This window comes from Pipra filicauda, unplaced genomic scaffold (genome assembly GCF_003945595.2).
Source record: "Pipra filicauda isolate LSUMZ 115617 unplaced genomic scaffold, ASM394559v2 scaffold379_size694699_pilon, whole genome shotgun sequence".
Taxonomy (NCBI): Eukaryota; Metazoa; Chordata; class Aves; order Passeriformes; family Pipridae; genus Pipra; species Pipra filicauda.
The window spans coordinates 498259-516905 of record NW_024104508.1 but is presented as its reverse complement, the minus strand read 5'-3'; positions in this window follow the sequence as shown (position 1 = coordinate 516905).

Below are 18647 nucleotides of genomic sequence, written 5' to 3'. Positions count from 1 at the left end.
ATCAAAGAGGACTGCCAAATTTGCACATGACATTGAAATAAGCCTGGATACCCTTCGGGTCTGAAATCTATTTTTGTGTTTGCGGAAGCATCTTGATATTAGAACAGTTCCAATAAATCTCTCTCTTGATGTCAGCCCCTTAATATTGCTAAACAATAATAAACCTTATGTCAATCCATAAAATGCTACAGACACAAGCCTCATAATTTTTTCCACTTTGACTTTTCCCCAAGTGCTGATAAAAACATCTATCACACAAGCAGTAAAGCCTGGATCCCTGGTAACAAACTTTCAGACAAAAGTTGATGAGGAAAAAAACTTCGATAGTCTAATGCTTTCTTGATCTAGTGACACATTCAATTCACTTTCTAGATATAACTTCAAATCAGACATAACAACCAAATCTATTATTCACATCATTTGTTTAGTCTCTGAAAATATATGGACTATTATTACAGTCAAGTTTGCCTAAGCCAGTAGTGAAGGACTTCATCATGAAGTCCTGCTGTAGTCTCAGAACAGGGTTGGCACAGATTAGAAAAATATACTATAATGATCCTTGAAAAAAAGCCCATTTTCTTGGAGTTTAATTCTAGTCCATGTGCTTGTGGCTCGAATGGAGAATCTGGAATCCTTCTCCATACTAGCAGTGTTGCAAAACTAAAGAGCTCAGACCTTAGAGAAGGGATGCCTTGGTCAGTTATGCATACAGTCACCTACAAAAGGAAATGGGAAGAAGGCAAATTCTGTCCTTTTTCCCCACAAATTCATCAATCCAGGGAAAAAAAAATCTCTCTTTTTTTTTTTTTTTTTTTTTTTTTGTTCAGATAAAAATACTTGGAAATAACTAATTTCATAAGCAGTACTCTGATTTTAGCTCCCCCTGTAGTAGCCTTGGACACAGCCACTTCAAGGAACAGACTGGAAAACACCCTGGTCCAAGCCTAGCTCTGCTGAATGCTGTGACTTGTGAACATCTGTCCTGCAGATTGGAGAGTTCAGTTGAGATACTCAAGGTAGCTTTACACAAACTAGATCAGGCATCAGATATAGTCCAGCATAATGCAGAGCTAGTCAGCAGAGGCTAATTTCATGTGGCAATGGCTCTCACTGTGTGAGCCACATGTGCGACTCCTCACCCAAGGGACACTAGACCCTTGGCACTGAACCCTACCTGCCTTGTTGTCACCCTCAACACAGCCAGTTCTCACCATGTCGTGACATCAGCAGCCCTCTCTATGTCTCTGCTTGCTCCTCAGTTGGAAAGCAAAAATGTTTTGCTGGGGTAGGTGGGCAGCTGCATAATGCGTACAAGGAGAGGAACCCCAACCACAGCAGGAGAAGGCTGAGATAGCCCACTGCCTGGAACAAGCCTCACACTAGCTGCACAAGGACACAGGAGCAGGACATAGAGAGAAAGAGGAAGAAAGAATGAAGAGAAAGGCAAATTGGTTCCTCAAACACCACCAGAAGATGAGTGTAAATGAATGACATAGCAAAAGATCGGTTTCTTCCTAACCACTTAGGGCAGCTAGCACATGAGCTGCAACCTATTGCCTGAAAATTTGTACCGAAAAATCCAGAGGAAAGAGAACAGACAGTCACGTGCACCACAGAACTTCCGTGTGTGCTTTCACTCTTGGCAAGCAGAAAAAGTCTGCGATGGCTTTTAAAAGTGCATGGATTCGACAGTTGTTTGTTAGTACTTTGTTTTGTCTGTGCTATATAATGCTATGTAAATACATGAGAAAGAATAAAGAGTAATAACATTGCATGCAAAGTTGTTAACATTATCAAAATATTGTAATTACATAACACCAATAGGAAATAGACTGCAACAGTGCAAATTATCATTTCTTTCCCCTGATGGTGACAGTACATTTCCTCAAGAACCTCTTTCTGTATGATGCAAGGGTATGAGCATAGCAGATGTGCCTTATTTCCTTTTGCTTGAGTGCTGAGTGATACATTTTCTAGGTGGTATCCAGAAGTATGTCTATTGAGGCAGCAATTCCCATCCATGTCCCAGATCTCTCAGTTCCAGTTAGCATTTCAGCAAGATTGCTAACCTACTCTTTCCTCTCTTCCCTTCCATTCCAGACCTTTGGTAGGAAGTGCCTTAGAGATCTCTACTACCAAAGCATGGGCAGCTGATGGATCAGTGACAGGTGGTCTAGCCATTAACCTGACAGCTGGAAGAAAAGCTGTTCCTTTCTGGGTTTTACTCAGCTGCAGGTACCCTGGTAACCCTGAAGAACAGGACTGAAGTGCAACAGGGCTTCACGACCTTCCCCTGTGTTACAAGAGTAGAGTCGGTCTAGCTGATTGGAACCCTAGGTGCAGGTATGTCCAGAGAGATTTTCTTCTTTCCTAGCCCGCCTTCCAGGACGTAGGCTCTGTATCACGGAGATGATCTCTACAGTTTTATATCCTTGTCATGCTAGATATTTTTAAGGGCCTTCTTTTTCTCAAGGTTCCCACAGACCTGTACGCATAATCTGAGAGGCTCTTCAGGGGCAGACCTTGGTACCCTGTGTGCTTGTGGCATTACCAAGTGTTAAAGAAATACCAAAACCGTAGCAGCACCAAAGCAATGGTGCCAAAACTTGGGCTCCATTCACACTGTACAGTTTATATTAACATCCAAGTAAAAAGGAAGAAAATAACTTCCTCTTTAGGGGGTTCATGACTTGGTAACTCATGCATAAGTAATTATAAAGCCATAGTTTATTGAGATGCATGAGAAGAAAATAAATACAAGTCTTAACATATGCCAAACATACTAGTTCCTGCCTGCATATAGATAATGAATAAAAATGTAATTTAGCTTTACTTAATTCCTTTTCAGCAGACTCTTAGAGAGTCCCTAAGATGTTTTCTATACTCTAAATCAGATTTTTCCTAAACAAAAATACAGGACTGAGTTATCTAGTCCAGTTCTCTGTTGTCACAGGCAACTACATTTTAAATGACAAATCAATCTTCATTCTTCAAAACAGTCTGAAGTTTTTGCTCTTTTTCCTCCTAGGAGAAAAAGTAATAATTAAAAAATATATATGATAGCAAAGTTCTGATTTCCCTGCATAAGCAAAGTACTACTTTTTTTGTATCTGGGCTTGTTGCCACAATATCTGATTGCTCTGGAATACTGTGGGTTAGGTACAAGTGTTCAGAGAAAATATGAGTAAAAACCATATGCACTCATTAGTGAAAAAGATCATCATGACAGATTGCTCTCCATATGTGGAATTTCTGTACAGTAACCTTGCTATTTACATGACACATGAAAAATGTATCATTTTCTAATGAAAAACTTCACTTTATATAATATCTTATTAATCATAAGACATGAAAAAGGTTATTACATTAGAAATGGCCAGCCATAAATTTATTGTGTTATATTTGTTGCTTTAGCCTTAATGTATTTATTGATATCATTACAAAACATGGACATTGCAATACTAGTTAAAATCAACCAAAATTAAACAGGCCTATATAATTAGCCTATAACTGATGCCATAAAGCTCAGACACTTCTTCATATTTCAGAAGTTTACCTCCAGCAGTTTTCTAATCTACTGTATGTGAGAAAAGGGAAGTATTTATTAGTCAAAGAAGTCAATTAAATCTTGCAATGCAAATGCCAAAATTTACTTATACTTAATTAAACCTTACTGAATAATTTTAATTAAATTAATCATTTGCAAAATATTAGCAATATTGAAATATTAGTCAAATAATTCCATCAGTTTTCTTCCTTGACATTTGAATGTTTTTAGATGTTAAATATTTATGAAGAAAAATGTCATTTAGGAGAATAAAATAATAAGAAGATAGAGCAGAAAAGTATGCCATCCGGTAAGCAGATTACTCTTTCTTTATCTCCACATTTTTTTTTAGTTTTGTTTAAGTACTCAGTTACTCAGTTGTCCAGCAAAAAAATGTTAAATGGAAATCTCTTAAAATAGGCATTTTCTTAAATTCTCAAAATAGAATCATATTCCTGTAATCTTTCCTTAGGCAGAACCTTAACCAACTTGAACACAATCTGTTCCAAAACCCATGTAATCAGTGGAAACATTTCCACTTACTTCAGTGAATTTTGGAAAAGGGAATATCACAAATATCTGGCTGCTATTTCATGTTTTCAGACAGTAAGTACATGACATTTTTGTAACTGTGTCTGAACTATTTTAAACTACAGCACAGACTATTGCACATGGTATTCAGACACTTATACTTTCTTTTTTGGAGGAAATTGAGGTAGACTTAAAAATCAATTTTTTTTTTCAGATACTTTTGGATGAAAAAGGGAAAAAAGAAGTTTTATTTCTTTGTGGAACTGCCATGTACAACTGCTTGTCTTATGTGATTTTCCTTCATGGTGATTGAAATATACCATAGGGACATGGAGAAATACATCTGTTTCCACAATGAAACTGTTGGCAATGATTAATTATTTAGTATTTTGGGAAAAACCATAGAATATAATGGTCATATTACAGTATTTTTCCATAATGATGAAATCAGAAATGTAATTGACCAACAACTAATAACTAACTAATAATAAATAACAAGAATTAATCAATATATTTGATTATCAATTGAACTCTTTTAAAGATTAAATGTAACTTTCTCTAAATGGACAACAGTTTTGTCAAGTTTGCACCTTTTTAGTTTTCTTACCTTTGTATTTATTGTATCCAGACAAATATATAAAAAATCAACTGCACCAAAAGGTGATTTCATGTAAGTTTCATTAAGGTTCTCAGATAGACACCTGAAGAGCATCAAGGATATTTTTTTGCCACATTACTTCATCTAGCACATCCAATATAAGACTGTTTTGTTTTCTGGATAAATGTGTATATCCGCTATAATAAATCATTTTCTGATATTAGAGAATAAGATTTTATGGTGCCATTAATTATATACTTCAGCTGGAGGCACTTTTGCATGAGTTGCGGAGAGATCTGTGACAACAGTGAGAAACTCTATTAATCATATGCAGATATTATTTGTAAGGAACCTGCTAGCAATTCCAGATTTTATATGTAGCACTCCAAAAACACCTGACATGTACTTTTACGTTCTGCCTCTTTTTTTTTTTTTTTTTTTAAAACTAAAACTCCCTGACAATAACAAGAGCTCACTGCATGAAACAAAGCCAAAGGAACTGTCTGTTTGGGAATGACTACATCCCATTCATCACTATTCTATCAACATACCTTAACCAGTATTTACTGATTTAGAAACAGGGCTGGTTCTTAGTAAAAACATCTTTGTTGAGCACAGTGATGACAACAACTATAGAAGCAGAAAACAAAAGTGATATCATAGTTCGCTTGCAGAAATCTCAAAATACCTCATCAAATTTTGTAAATTTAAAGAGTTGAGTCTTGGTTTTTTGGTTGGTTGGTTGGTTTTTAAATTTTATTTCTGAGCTGTTAAAACTTTAGGGATATGAAGACCCCCTATCTTTCATGCTCAGATATCTGACTCTGCCATGCAGCAGCCTGGCCCTTGTTGGCCTTGAGGAGCTTTTGCTATCTTACCATTTGCTAACAACAAATTACAAATTAAATATATTCAAAAGGCTTTTTGATTTTATTAGTTATGAAATAATATTAAAGTTTTTTTTATGCAGCCTCACAAGTTTATTGGGATTTTATTTGAACATGGACATTGATTTCTACATTGATATCTACATTGATTTCTCCAATGGAGAAAGAAATAGATTGGGGTGTTACATGAAATTTCATCTGTATTGCCCTAAGAACTGCACTTGTTTTAAGAGGACAATACTGAAACCATACTCAGAATGACTTTTGGGCCCAGAAATCAGAGCAAACAATCAAAAGAAAAGCCCCAAACCACAAAACCCAAAAAAACAAACAACAGAAATAACTCTTGTAGATTAATTCTTTTCCATATGCACAAAAAAAAAGACAAAGAGTTAAGTGTCAGAGAGTCCTTGAAGCCATCCAGAGTTTCCACTTCTGCTGCTATTTAAAGGAGGAAAGGGATGCTTGGATGAGAGGTGACTAAAACAGTGGTTCTACCCCGGGGGGGGTCACCATTACTAATCACTGCGACTCATATTCCTCCACAACATGGGCAGCCCATGTAATATTACCCTGGGAAAGCAGGCAGGCAGGAAGGGTAGGAGTATTTCACACAAGCTGGCTGCTTTTGCATGTCTTTTATCTTGTCCATGATCAGCTCTTAAGTGCCTGATATGTATGTGTGGTTTCTTAAACATCCTATTTTGTAGCTAGTACTAATTCAGACTTAGTAATGTTTTGTTTGGCTGTGATTCTCTTTGAACAAAGCCTTTCAGGAAACCCCTCCAAGCAGCTACTCTGCTCTAAGGCCTTCTGCTAACAGACTCAGAATTCCAGACAAATTTTCAATAATTAAATTTTATTTAATTATTGAAAAATAATTATGAAAAGCTGGCATCTGACTAAGTTGGATAAAACATGACTCGATGCGTCTGATGACATTCAACAGTTAAATTTTTACTGAGAATTGAATTCCTTGGGTAATTCCAAAGCTATAAAATACAAGGATTCTGTCTGTAATCTCTTTTACTTGGTACCACTGAAGTCAAGAGATAAAATTCTTGCCTTACTTGGCTCTACATGTTACAACGAAGACCCATGCGATATTTAGAGTTTCTCACATATTTCTGTGCATTTGAATGATCCAGGGCTCAAAGCTTCTATTCTGACTCTGAGCTATTGTCTTTTTCTATTCAGTCCAGATCCCTGGACTCTCTGAAGGAACTCATTATTTTAAAGAAGTTTGTTTTCCGCTAACAAATGTGTATATTCATCTAAACAAATGTACGTACTCATGAATATGTGTCAGCACATAACACAGAAAGTACAGTGGGTGTCACTCAGTGATAAGATTCAGTATAGACAATATTTCTCACACAGCCCCCCTGACAAAGGAAAGAATCTGTCTAACAGTGTCAAGCTTATATGAACTAGAGGAGATACATGGATTTAGATTTGCTTTAAGAACAATTAGAACAGATTTGTTTTAAAAGCTACAAGGTATGCATTACAAAAAGCAAGATGTTGGCATATAGGCATTAGAAATATCCCTTGAATGCTAAGAAGGTCTTTTTCTGGGCAATGGTGTCTTGCAGCTTGTATAGTTACCACAGTAACTTTTTAGTTTTGCTCAGAGAGTCTCAGCAGAGTATCATCAGGGAAAAAATAAAATTGACTTTTTCCCATGTCAGTTTTTTTTTTATGAAAAGGAGACCTTTCAGACCCTGACCAGATTTCTCAAAATTCAATGGAATTATTTTTGGAAAACCAGCAGGATTTTTTCATTGCTTTCAGACAAGGGGCAAACCAGAAATTGTATTTTCTTATTAATATCAACTACTCTGTAGATTTGTAACAACAAAGACCTTACATTCTTTTGAAAACATGAGACACTGAACAAAACTTGTGCATTGACAGCAGTCAATATCAATTGCCATGAATTACACTTATGATTGAATTAATTTACCATGTTAATGTGACCATTATGGAGAAGTACAAGTTATTCCTCCAGACTAGACTGAAGCAACTTTCCACTATTGGCTTGAAAAATTCCCCCCATATCCCTCTCCCTAAATTTTGAATTTTTGGCTGCTTTGTTTTATTGAAGTAATAGGGCTAGTATTTGAGGGCAAAAGTAATAGCTGTCTGCCTGGAAAAATTCAGACAAGGACCAGATCTTCATCTGGTGTTAATGAATCTAGAGGTTTCAGTTTCATAGGGAAAAAAGTTACATTAACCAGATGAGGATTTGGCTCATGGAATTTTGTACATTAATTTGTCATCCATTTTCTGAAACTTTCCCAAATGTTTCTGTCAATCCATGAGATCTCCACAATGGCTTCTTCTAGCCTATTCAAATTTACTTCTTTGGCTTTACTTAAGAGAAGTATCTGTAATGTGTTAGGGACATTCATTACTCCTAGATCTAATGGTATCATGAACTTAAGAATCATGAAAAGCATCATCAGAGAACTTTGTGAGAGAATACCGTCGTTTCTTACCAACCCTCACTTAATGCTCATGCAGAAAGGAAAACAGAAAATAGATGTGCAGCTCCTTTGTTCCTCCTTTTTTTCTCCCCCTGACTCTGCTGAAGGCTCTCTCACCAAAGCCAAAGCTGTTACAGACTTCCAATGTGTTTTGACTGCAGCAATTCCCAGCAGATCTCTCAGGCAGCCAAAGCATAAGTAGAGCACAGTAATGCTCCAACCTCATCTGTTTGCACTGTGTTCCTAAGCAAGGAGGTAGAAGAGATGCTGCAAACCCATTAAGCTTCTCTGTTCCTCTATGGATCTCTCTGAAATCAAGCAAAGTCCCCATTACCATTTCATTATAAACTTTATGCTTCTGAAGTAACACAAAGACTATGTATGAATCTCGGATCCAGTTCACAAAGGCTACAGTGATGACAAATGGTAAATGTCAGCAAAGAATCATGACTCTGACTATCAATTTATTAGATAGTTATGAACAATTTCTTGGTGAATTATCTTTGACTTAGAAGCTCAGTATCAAAGTTTTCAAGCTAGTGGCACAGACTGGATGACAGTGATGAATTTAAGAGATTATGTGCAGGTTAGTGCAATGTTTATTCAGATAATTTGAAAAATAGATGAAAACTTGAAATAGTTGTAGAAATCAAAAACAGTAAGTGTATCATTTTCCAACGGTAAGATTTTAAAAAACAGATGTACTCAGAGTTTACAAGGTCCTTATGGATTTTCTCTATCATGTATTCTTGATATCTTTATTAAATACCTTCAGAGCCATATTTTATATGTTCCTGGAGGAATATGCTGTGTCCACAGAGTTTCTATGCAAAGCACATGATTGGGTAAACTTTTAAAGTACTGACATTATTAATGCTATAAACAATTTGCAACCCATGCCAAAGCATAATGTCACTTACAAGAAGATGGAGAAAAGTCTACATTTGTGCATGTCAAGATACAGATAATTAATTTTAATCTGTCACAAACCACAGCACAGAAATATATATGCTGGCAGTTACTTTTTGGCAGGAAAGTACTGAAGAATTAGGAAAGCAAAATGCAAATGTCTGGAGACTCGGGGGAAAAAAAAAGCCTTCCATCTTCCTACTGAAAAATGGAATAGCCACAGACAGAAACCATCTGAGAGGAAGTAGGCATTTTCCTTTAAGTGGCAAAAGAAAATCAGATTGTTGAATGAAATAAACTGGCAAGAAATTGTGTTCATGCCTTCCACTGGAGGCTTGTGTCAGACACAACAAAGCCCTTTCCCAGGGACCATTTGTGTGAGTAAAAACAGATTTCCACAGCACACATTGAAAAATCTGGTGGTCTACTGCTTTGTAACATTGACTATAGCAGCGGAGTTGGCCCAGTAGCTCCTGCACGAGGGTGGTGATGTGGACCACAGCCAGCTCCTGTGGTCCAGTTCCTCTGCCATCTGTGAGTGAGGATGGCTCTGCCCTTCTTCCCATTGGCAGGGGTCATGCAGCCTCATGGGCATCACTTCCCAGCCTGTGGGGCTGCTAAACTCAAAACAAATACCTCAGATACCTATACCTCATGACTGCACACACCTACCCATAGCCCGAGTGTCTTAATAAAATAAACAGCTAATGTAACAAAAAAGTTGCAAGCAAAACAAACACAAATGCCTTTCGATTATACACAACAGCATTATTTTATCAGTGTTTTTTTGGTGTCTCCTACAGTTCTTTTGAGTGTCCTGTGTACACAAGTCAGAGGCCCAGGTCTTACAGCAAAATCAGATGCTCTCCACCTACCCTGTGCTTTGAGTTACTTCCCTTTTCATTGACTTCCATTTGTATTCCATTGAACACAGTCTTTGAGATACCAATGCAGATTTTTCTCTCTGGACAGCATCTTGACCACATTAGCGTTATTCCTCTTTTCTGCACCAAAACCACCAGTGGCTATGTGAACCATCTATGTGGTTATCTAATTGCTATTGCCTGTTTTTCCTGAGTCCTTGCACTGCGTGAAAACAACTCCCTCTCTTCCTCTTTGACAAGCTAACTGCTGGGTGGCTCCCCTCTCATTTTTTAGCACTGAAGATCAGTCAGGGCTGCTAGTACACTGAAAAGATTGCATAAAGCAATTGTTACATACATGTTTTCTTGTGAATGCTTTCTGGTGTCTCAGTGGAAAACATGGCACTGAGACAAATGACAGACTTTGTCAGAAGGGCCAGTTGAAGGCCAAAGACTCCAGTAGCTCTCGAGTCACTGCTTATCCTGAGACTAAAGACAGCTACAGCCCCAACATACCCATGGTGGCTGAGCACGTGCAGTTAAACAGGATGACTTCAGGTCTTGTTTCTCAGCCTACACATGTCTACATCAGCAACTTCTTTCTCTCCAGCTTTTACCAGTGTTTCTGTTGGACCATAGAGATATCAAAACATGTTACAAAACTTTTTATGGCAGGAACACTATTTTAGAGAGAAAACTGAAGCAAAAGGTGAACTATGAAATCACGCAAAGGGTCCCTCTCCCAGTCCCATGTCCTACACCAAGGTTCAGCCCTCTTTGCTTCACCCAAGAAGCACATGGGTCCCCAAAAGCGATGACCATCCCCTCTTCCACAGGGGCTATCCAGAGTGGGGAACGTGCACACTACAGTCTGTGTGGGGCTTTCCTCCTCTCACCAGGGGAAACACACCTTACCTTTAATCTTTACTTTGTCTTGTGCACAGATGTCACACAAATGGCATCTCAACCTATCTGCCTAAAAATGCCACATCATCTGGGAGGACACTTGCACTGAGGAATAGGGGAGATCCAATGTTTTGGGTCTGTTGGGTGAAGGACTGGCTTAGTTCTGGCAACAGAGAATATTAGAGACTGTGTCTTATTCTGACCACTGAACATCATTGGTTTTGGCCAAATGCTTAAAGCAGCATGAATCTTTAACCAAATCTCTTATTTCTTCCCAAAGTTTCCATCAAAGGGATTTACACGTCTTTTGCTCATTTTGAAGGGTGGGGTAAATTCCTCACTAAAGTCAGCAGTCCCGCTAGCACAGACTGGTGCCATTTGCATGCTGTATTGCCAACAGCAAGCCCTGAGAGTGATGAACATGAACCCAAACATCACAAGACTGCCTAAAAAAATATATAATAACAATAAAATTTAAAACAACATTTTAAAATAACAAAGGGAGGCTCTTTTCATTACAGCTCAGATGCTGGAAATTTAGGTTCCTTTTTTTCTGCTCCTTTTGCACTGTCTTGCAGACTGGAAATATTATGTAGACATGAAAGCTGAGATTTACACACTTCTGAGTGCCAGTACATTGCAGTTTCTACCAAATTTCATTATAAGGCCCTGGAAACTGGTAATATTATGCAAATTTCACTCAAATAATTACTTTGAATTGGCAAATAAAGTTAAGGAAATGAACTCAACAGAGCATTTCTTGATATTTTAAAATAATTTAAATATTTTACATATATAATAGACCACACTTTAAGTGATGCAAGGCTTAAAATTATTCCTACAGTATCTGAAAGTGAAAACATGGTTGATTTGACTCTGAATCTCTTGCCATGTATGTGCTTACAAGTGACTAATAGATATGCAAACCCTGTTTTCATGTGAAAAATAAATCGTATGCCCATAAAAATGCAGTAGCAAAGCATAAGACTGTTTTAGAAAAGGCAGTTTGTTTCCTTGGTATTGTAAATGCAGTAATTGGACCCTTTTCACTTCCTAGCCAATGTATTCACATTTTTAATCAGTTTTTCATACAGAAAAATTTTATTTTTCTATATAATTCTATAACTGAAAACTACTGTTCCTATTAGTACTTTTAGTGCCTAAATTTGACTGTGTTTTTCTCTTCTCTTTATTCACACCTTCCACAGACAGAGATTTCCCATAACTACTTCAAATTTGCTTTATTTTGACCATTTTTTTGGACTGTGTTTTGTACTACTATGTTAGATTGAAAAAAACCCTAAAACACTGAATTTTTTTCAACTCTGATCTTGAAAAATCCCAGAAAATCTTGTTACCACCTTCTTAATTTTTAACAGTCTGGTTCAGGGTTGGTCCGAATCAAACAAGCTTCCATTAAGTGGCACCAGCTTCTATTAAAATGCCATTAGCAGCGCTGAATCTTCATGCCTTTTTCACTGGAAGACTCGTCAGTTTTTAAAAATTCCTCTGAATTTCACTTTTCCAGTTCTAAATGGTTTCGTTCCAGTTCTCATTTGAATCTTTGTCACCCTCTAGTGTCATGACAATGGAAGCCATAAGCAAAAAAGGCAAGTTACAGTGTACAGGGAGCATCTGAAAACTATCCACACCCGACCGAGGATTACAGAAATAACCAGGATACAGACAATAGATGTAGCGAGTGCAGTCATGCGATTGCACGATGCATAACAAAGAATCGAGAGTCAGCTGTTGGTGCGGATTAGGGGGAGATAATCATCTGTCCCTACCGAGGCCACTGGGACTTGCTGCAAGCTTTGTGCAGCTGTGTCACAACACGGGTGTGCTGTTGCCAAGCACAAGCGGCTGTGACACTTTTCAAAGTGCCTGTCAAATCTCTTTACCTGGGCTTATCAGTGGCTCATAGAAAAGCAAATATTTTTGTGTTCGAAAGGCAGTGGCATCATATCCAGCAGACTCCTGTGATGGTGTCTAACACTGGATCTGCTGGATGCCACAGACTGCAACTTTTGTCTGTGTCCAAACACATTCCCCTTTTCCAGCACAGGAGAATGCTGTTCAGTCTATTTTAGATGAAAGCAAACAAAACGTGAGTCCTAACTTTCCCTCACAGTTTTCCGCAATTACAAGAACGAAACAACTTTCCTGATGTGCATCAGCAAATTTGTTTCCCTCCCTCCAATTCTTACCTCTGTCTCTGTCCTCATCAAAATCCCCTAAGCTCTCTGTCTTTGGCACTAACATTATCTTCCCTCGGGTCCTGAAACTCCGTCTTTCCCCTCCCCATGCTCACTAGACACATATTCTTTGTGGTTTGGATTCCCCTCCCCCCCCCGCCACTGTTCTTTGTCACAGTTCCTTCTGCCTTCTTTTATATTGCAGTGGGATTACTTATATGCCCTTTTTTTTTTTCCCCGAATACATCTTCTAATTCTGCCTTCAGAGAAGACTCCCAGGAAGCACATCTGGAACCTGCACTTGTGAAATGCTATCAGAAGAAGAGCTAACCCTTGTTTGGTGGGCAAGAAGGACAGGATGGGTGGGCATGGCATAGGTAGATACCATGCATAGATGGCCATGACAGTCAGGAAGAGGGCAAGGGAGTGTAATAGGTAGGGGACTAACAGGGCTGAATGGCCAGAGCAGGAGGAGTATCAGGCTAAGGTGGGAGTTCTGGCAGGGAAGTTAGGAAGGGACAGGTTAAAGGCTACACAGAGCAGGAGGCTCCTCACTGGGGGCCCTGTGGCTGTTGCAGGGTTGCAGGATGAGAGTTGGGAAGCGAGAAGGAATGGAAGACTTTGCAGTGGAGAAGAGAGTTGGAGGTAAAAGCCTTTGGATGAAAGGAGCAGAGGGTTATGCAGTATTTACAGGCTTTGTCAATGGGATCCAGAAGAATGGAAAGCTCAGAAAACATCAGGAAGCAAAGAGGTTACCATCAGCATTATCCCCTGGGAGCTCACCTACTCAGGCTCTTAGTTCAGAAATAGTGACATACATAAGGTTGTCTTCAGCAAAACTGCCAGGTGCAACCAGAAATGTGATAGACATGCTGTACTGCTGTGTTAGGAGCCATTCCAGTGTCTTGTCCACACCACCGCTCTTTCCTCCCCGAAACCCTTTCTTTAAGTAGATGTCAAGTGGAAGACAGCCCCAGAAAGACACAGGCTGCTTTCATCACAGTTAGATCCATTTGATTTTGAGAGCCTGTGTGGTAATGAATGTATTTCAATTTGTATTTTGTAAAGGTCCATTAAATCAAGAATAATTAATAATTAGAGAGAATAATAATAATGCTGTTTTCTGCAGGGTGATTATGCACATTGCAAAACTACTCAGAACTGAGCTTGCCTGGTAGTATCTGCCATAAATAGTCAGCACCGAGGGGCACAAGCAGAGCTTGTAGGGAACCTGGATTGCCCAGTGCTACCGTGTCCTTTTGCAATCAAAATTAATTCTTCAGCTATAACATTATAACAGCACAAGCTGAGTCAGAGTTTCACATCCAGGGAGATAACCATCCCAATAGTTTTAACGTGATCCTGAGTTGGAGTGTGGGGTTTTTTTGTTCCCGTTTTTCTAAATCTGTCTTTAAATGGCACACAGATTCCCTGTTTGTCACTATTTGTCACATTTCATTGTAGAAATGTTCTACTGCTCAATGCTATAGTTTATCTAGCATTTTGTGATCCTCCAGGTGAAAGAAAAAAAATTGAAAAACCTTATGCCATTAAAAATAAGCACCTTGGGAAATCTGAAAAATACAGATTATCTCATACAGAATAATTTACCATACAAAAACTATGTTTCCCTGATCTGGAAAATGATCAATTAAATAGATCCCATGGTTAAATTGTTTAATGGTTGATTAAATATGAATTTCAGGATTATACACAAGTATATTTTTGGATCTTGATTTCTAGGAACACAAAAGCACCATTTAGTTAATCCATATCTGGTATTCAGTGCATAATTCTGCATATTTTATTCAGCATCATGACAAAGTTTTAAGAGATCAACAGAAACAGTGTCTGCAAACTGAATATACAAGGACATAAATTATAATGACAAAAGACTGGACTTTTAAGAGACAGAACACAGCAACCAGATAAAATTGATGTATTGAAGCTCAGTGCTCCAGGAGCTGAGTACCTGATTTGCAAGGTTTTGACAGATTTGGGGGCTGCTTCATAGAAGGTAATTGATACTTTACAGACTCAGACCAACAGAGAAAGAAGTGTCAATGATTTTAAAGATGTAGCTGAAGCTCCTGCATTTAGAAATCTGAGGAAACCTTGGCACATGAATGGGTTAGAACTTCCCAGAATATATTAATTCCTCCGTTGTTTACACAGCACTAATTTTAAAATGGTAAACTGATAATGTAAAACACAAGGATCAAGTGCAAGATTTTTTTTGCCATAAGCATTCAAGAAAAATATCACCCTACGATATGTTTCAGAAACATAAAATCTAACTATGACAGAAAAAGTAAGGAATTTACTACGTGTGAATTGCAGTAAGAGGTGGTGCTGATAGCATCAGCTATGAGTATGTTTGCCTGACACTTTCTATGATAATACCCTATATTGTCTTGCTATAACTTACCAGTGCTTTAACAGTTTGCTATTTTACCATTACCATGGGTTTGTGTCTGTTCACAACCTTTTCTCTGAACAGCTGCAGCACTTCACAGCTTGGAAAAGTGATCTGAAATTTGTAAGGGGACAATTTCTGTGCAATGAATATTTCCATTCTCATGTTCAGTGAAAAGCCTACTAAACTTGACCAGGGTACAAGCATCAGTGCTCAGGAGGGACTCACTTGCACTTTGCACCTGAAATTCTACAGAATGCAACAATCCTGTCAGCTTTCCCTAACCACAGTTGCAGGACCAAGAGATTGTTTTTCCAGAGGTTTTATCTTCCCCTTTTTTCCTTTTTATTACGAGTAGAGGACAAAACTGCCTGATAGAAATGCGGGGTACAAATGGGTGTGAAGCTGATGCATAAAGAAACTACTGAGAAAACCTGGTAAAAAAAGGAACTGTAAGCTTGTGGAAAGGGAGAAAAACTGGGTCAAGAATTTATAACAGGGAGGAGAGATGGAAGAAGGAAAGACTAAACAAGGAACTTAGTGGGGATATCGGGACTGGAGCCAGAGGTCATGATGGGATATGCCATGAAAATCACTGAACAAATTATAAATCTCTGGAAAATAATTATTTGCAAGTGCATAGCAGTCCTTGCTAGTCACTTGCTAACTTTTCAGAATGTGTTAGTGTTTATCACATTCTCCTAAAATCCTCTGCGTGCTTGCAGTTACATATATGCTCGGTCATGTATTCAACTCTGAAATTCAAGTAACATGGACATGTTTAAACTTTTTATTTCTGTTTTACTTGAATTTACCCTTTGTCCAAAGAAAAAGCACACTGGGTCAGGGTCCAGGAACTCTTAGTTCTAGCTTCATCTGTGACTAATGCATGACTTTTTACACTTCACCGTCTTTGTTACTGTGTCCTTTCCTCAGCAACTCAACCACAGTAAGGCTAATATTGTTTTGTATATTTATCTTGTGCAAATACACCCTGAAGAGATGTGTCACAGGATTTATGTTGCTGCAGCATATATTACCATTCAAAAAGGCAATATGACAATGTATCTTATTGGAACCAGGCTCTCAAATAATTACTTTTACAACTTCTGCATACATAATGCTTTTAACCTAGAAACAATGACACAGCAAAACCTCTAGCTTGCAAGACAAGAGCATTTTGAACTGTATTTGTAGAGTGTTTGGCTAAAACAGGTGAATATAGAAAAGCTACACAGCAATATGCTAAATAGACAAGAACCTAAGTGAGAAGACATTTAGTACCTGGCAAGACTATGTTCTCAATGCATAATTTGGACAACACTGTAAATCAAGGCATTCTGGTTCCCATTCCTCTATTTTAACAGCTAATTACAACACACTGCCCTCTCCATTTTTTTTTGATGCAACCCCTTAGGAGTGTTAGTTAAACTAGTTTCTGGTGTATGCAAATAGAGTTGCCGGCTTCACTTGTAGTTCTACTACCTTTGTACCACAGCCAAGTATTTCCCCCCCCACCAAGTATCACAGTAGTGCATGAGGCAGACATGGCTGTGCTGCTTGGTCTTCCAGCTTTCTCCACACTAGGTGGGAAATTTATGTGTTTAAAATCTACCATGTTTAAAATCCCACTAGCATTGCCTGAATCCTTTTTTTTCAGTAGCAGACTATGTTTAGAATAAGACAAGTAAATTCATTTTTACTGGTTAAATTAAAAATAGTGGCTATACTGTGACAATAGCAGCAGGGGAAATCCCAATTGGTCCTTTGGAACATTTCAGGCTTCCTACTTCACTGCCTGTGCTGCAGTATCCCCCCTTACATAACCCAGCAAGCAGCTCTGATACACTCATCTGAGCAGGCACATTGCCAAGAATATTTGGTCTATTGAATACTTGTGGTACACAGACTGAAGACTTTTGTGACTCTCCTCCACATGAACTTCAGCTTTAAGTGGCAAAGAAGTGTTTGCACTCTTCTCCCTTGAGAAACCCAGATTTACTTTTATGAAGCCATCAATATTAATGTTCATGCAGCATTCCAAAAAGCTATTTTTCCCTTCCTCTTACTCTGCCAAACATGAACAATGAAGCAACTTCATAATCAATGTCATATTTAAACTATTTATTCTTTCTTTCTCCTCCTCCCCTCTTCTCTTTTCCTATTTCTTTGAAGGGTGCATTTTTTTAATTTTTTTTTGGCTACTGAACCCTATCTTTAATTTTTTTCTAATGTTTCCCTTGTTCAAGTGGTCTTCTTTGCTTTGGGCTTCCATGAAGTTCCTCTGTAGCATGTAATCCCATAGTTTCACAATGTCCCCATGATGTTGAAATTGTCACATACATGCCAGATGTCAAATCCAAAATGCTTTGGTTTTTGAGAAGAAAGACGGGAGGAGCACAACAGACTGGAGCATCTGAAGGGGATTTGGGAAGGTGCACATTCCCTGTGATGCCTTCCAGAACCACGATACTTACTGAGTGCAACACAGCCACTCACTAGAGTGGAATTCCTGCTGGATGGTCCTTCTCTTCTGAACTATAGATGCTCCTCAGGCAAAGATGTGTTTTTCAGAGAAGAGTTCCTAGATTTTATCCAGGCACAGTTTGTGTTGCACTGGAGATTGATCAATCCGTAGGACTAACGACAGGAACTTCTGCCTTTTATCTTTCTTCAGTTTTAACTGCAATCATTTTCCAGGCAATCTTTATTTTAAGGTGGTAAGCAAGCAGAGAAAAACTTTCTAAGGAACCTACAAAATTCAGAAACTACGCTGTGTGTTCCTGAGTGCTCATCTAATGCCCATCTAATGACTTTCATGTAAATATAGATATCCAACTCATCTTGCTGCAACTGCTTCACACCAACTGAGAAATAAGAGTAGTTGACAGCCAACTTGTGTCAGCAAGCTGAGGAAGGGCCTTGGTCCAAGCTATACTATGAAGGCATGTCTATGTAGTCAAGGGGAGACAGTTGTGGAACAGCTTAGCTCATTTTCTAAGGTACAAAATGGAAGATATATTCAATCCAAAAGCTGTTTGGACACGCTGCTGTGGAACTGTGCCCAAGTTAATAAGTTCTGTTCAGAGGCAGGTTATTCTTTTACATTAGTTGGCTGGTCCCTTATTTGGGGAGGTATATATGCTAAGGCTTGAAATAACACAGTTTGGCCTTTAATATGAATGTTGGTTGCCAGAAAAAGGCTGCTCAAAACGACAGACTTTCTTTTAGTTTTTCATATTCATCTTCCTGAAGATCCCAGCAAACTAGTATAGGATATATTATGCTTGCATGGCAGAAGTA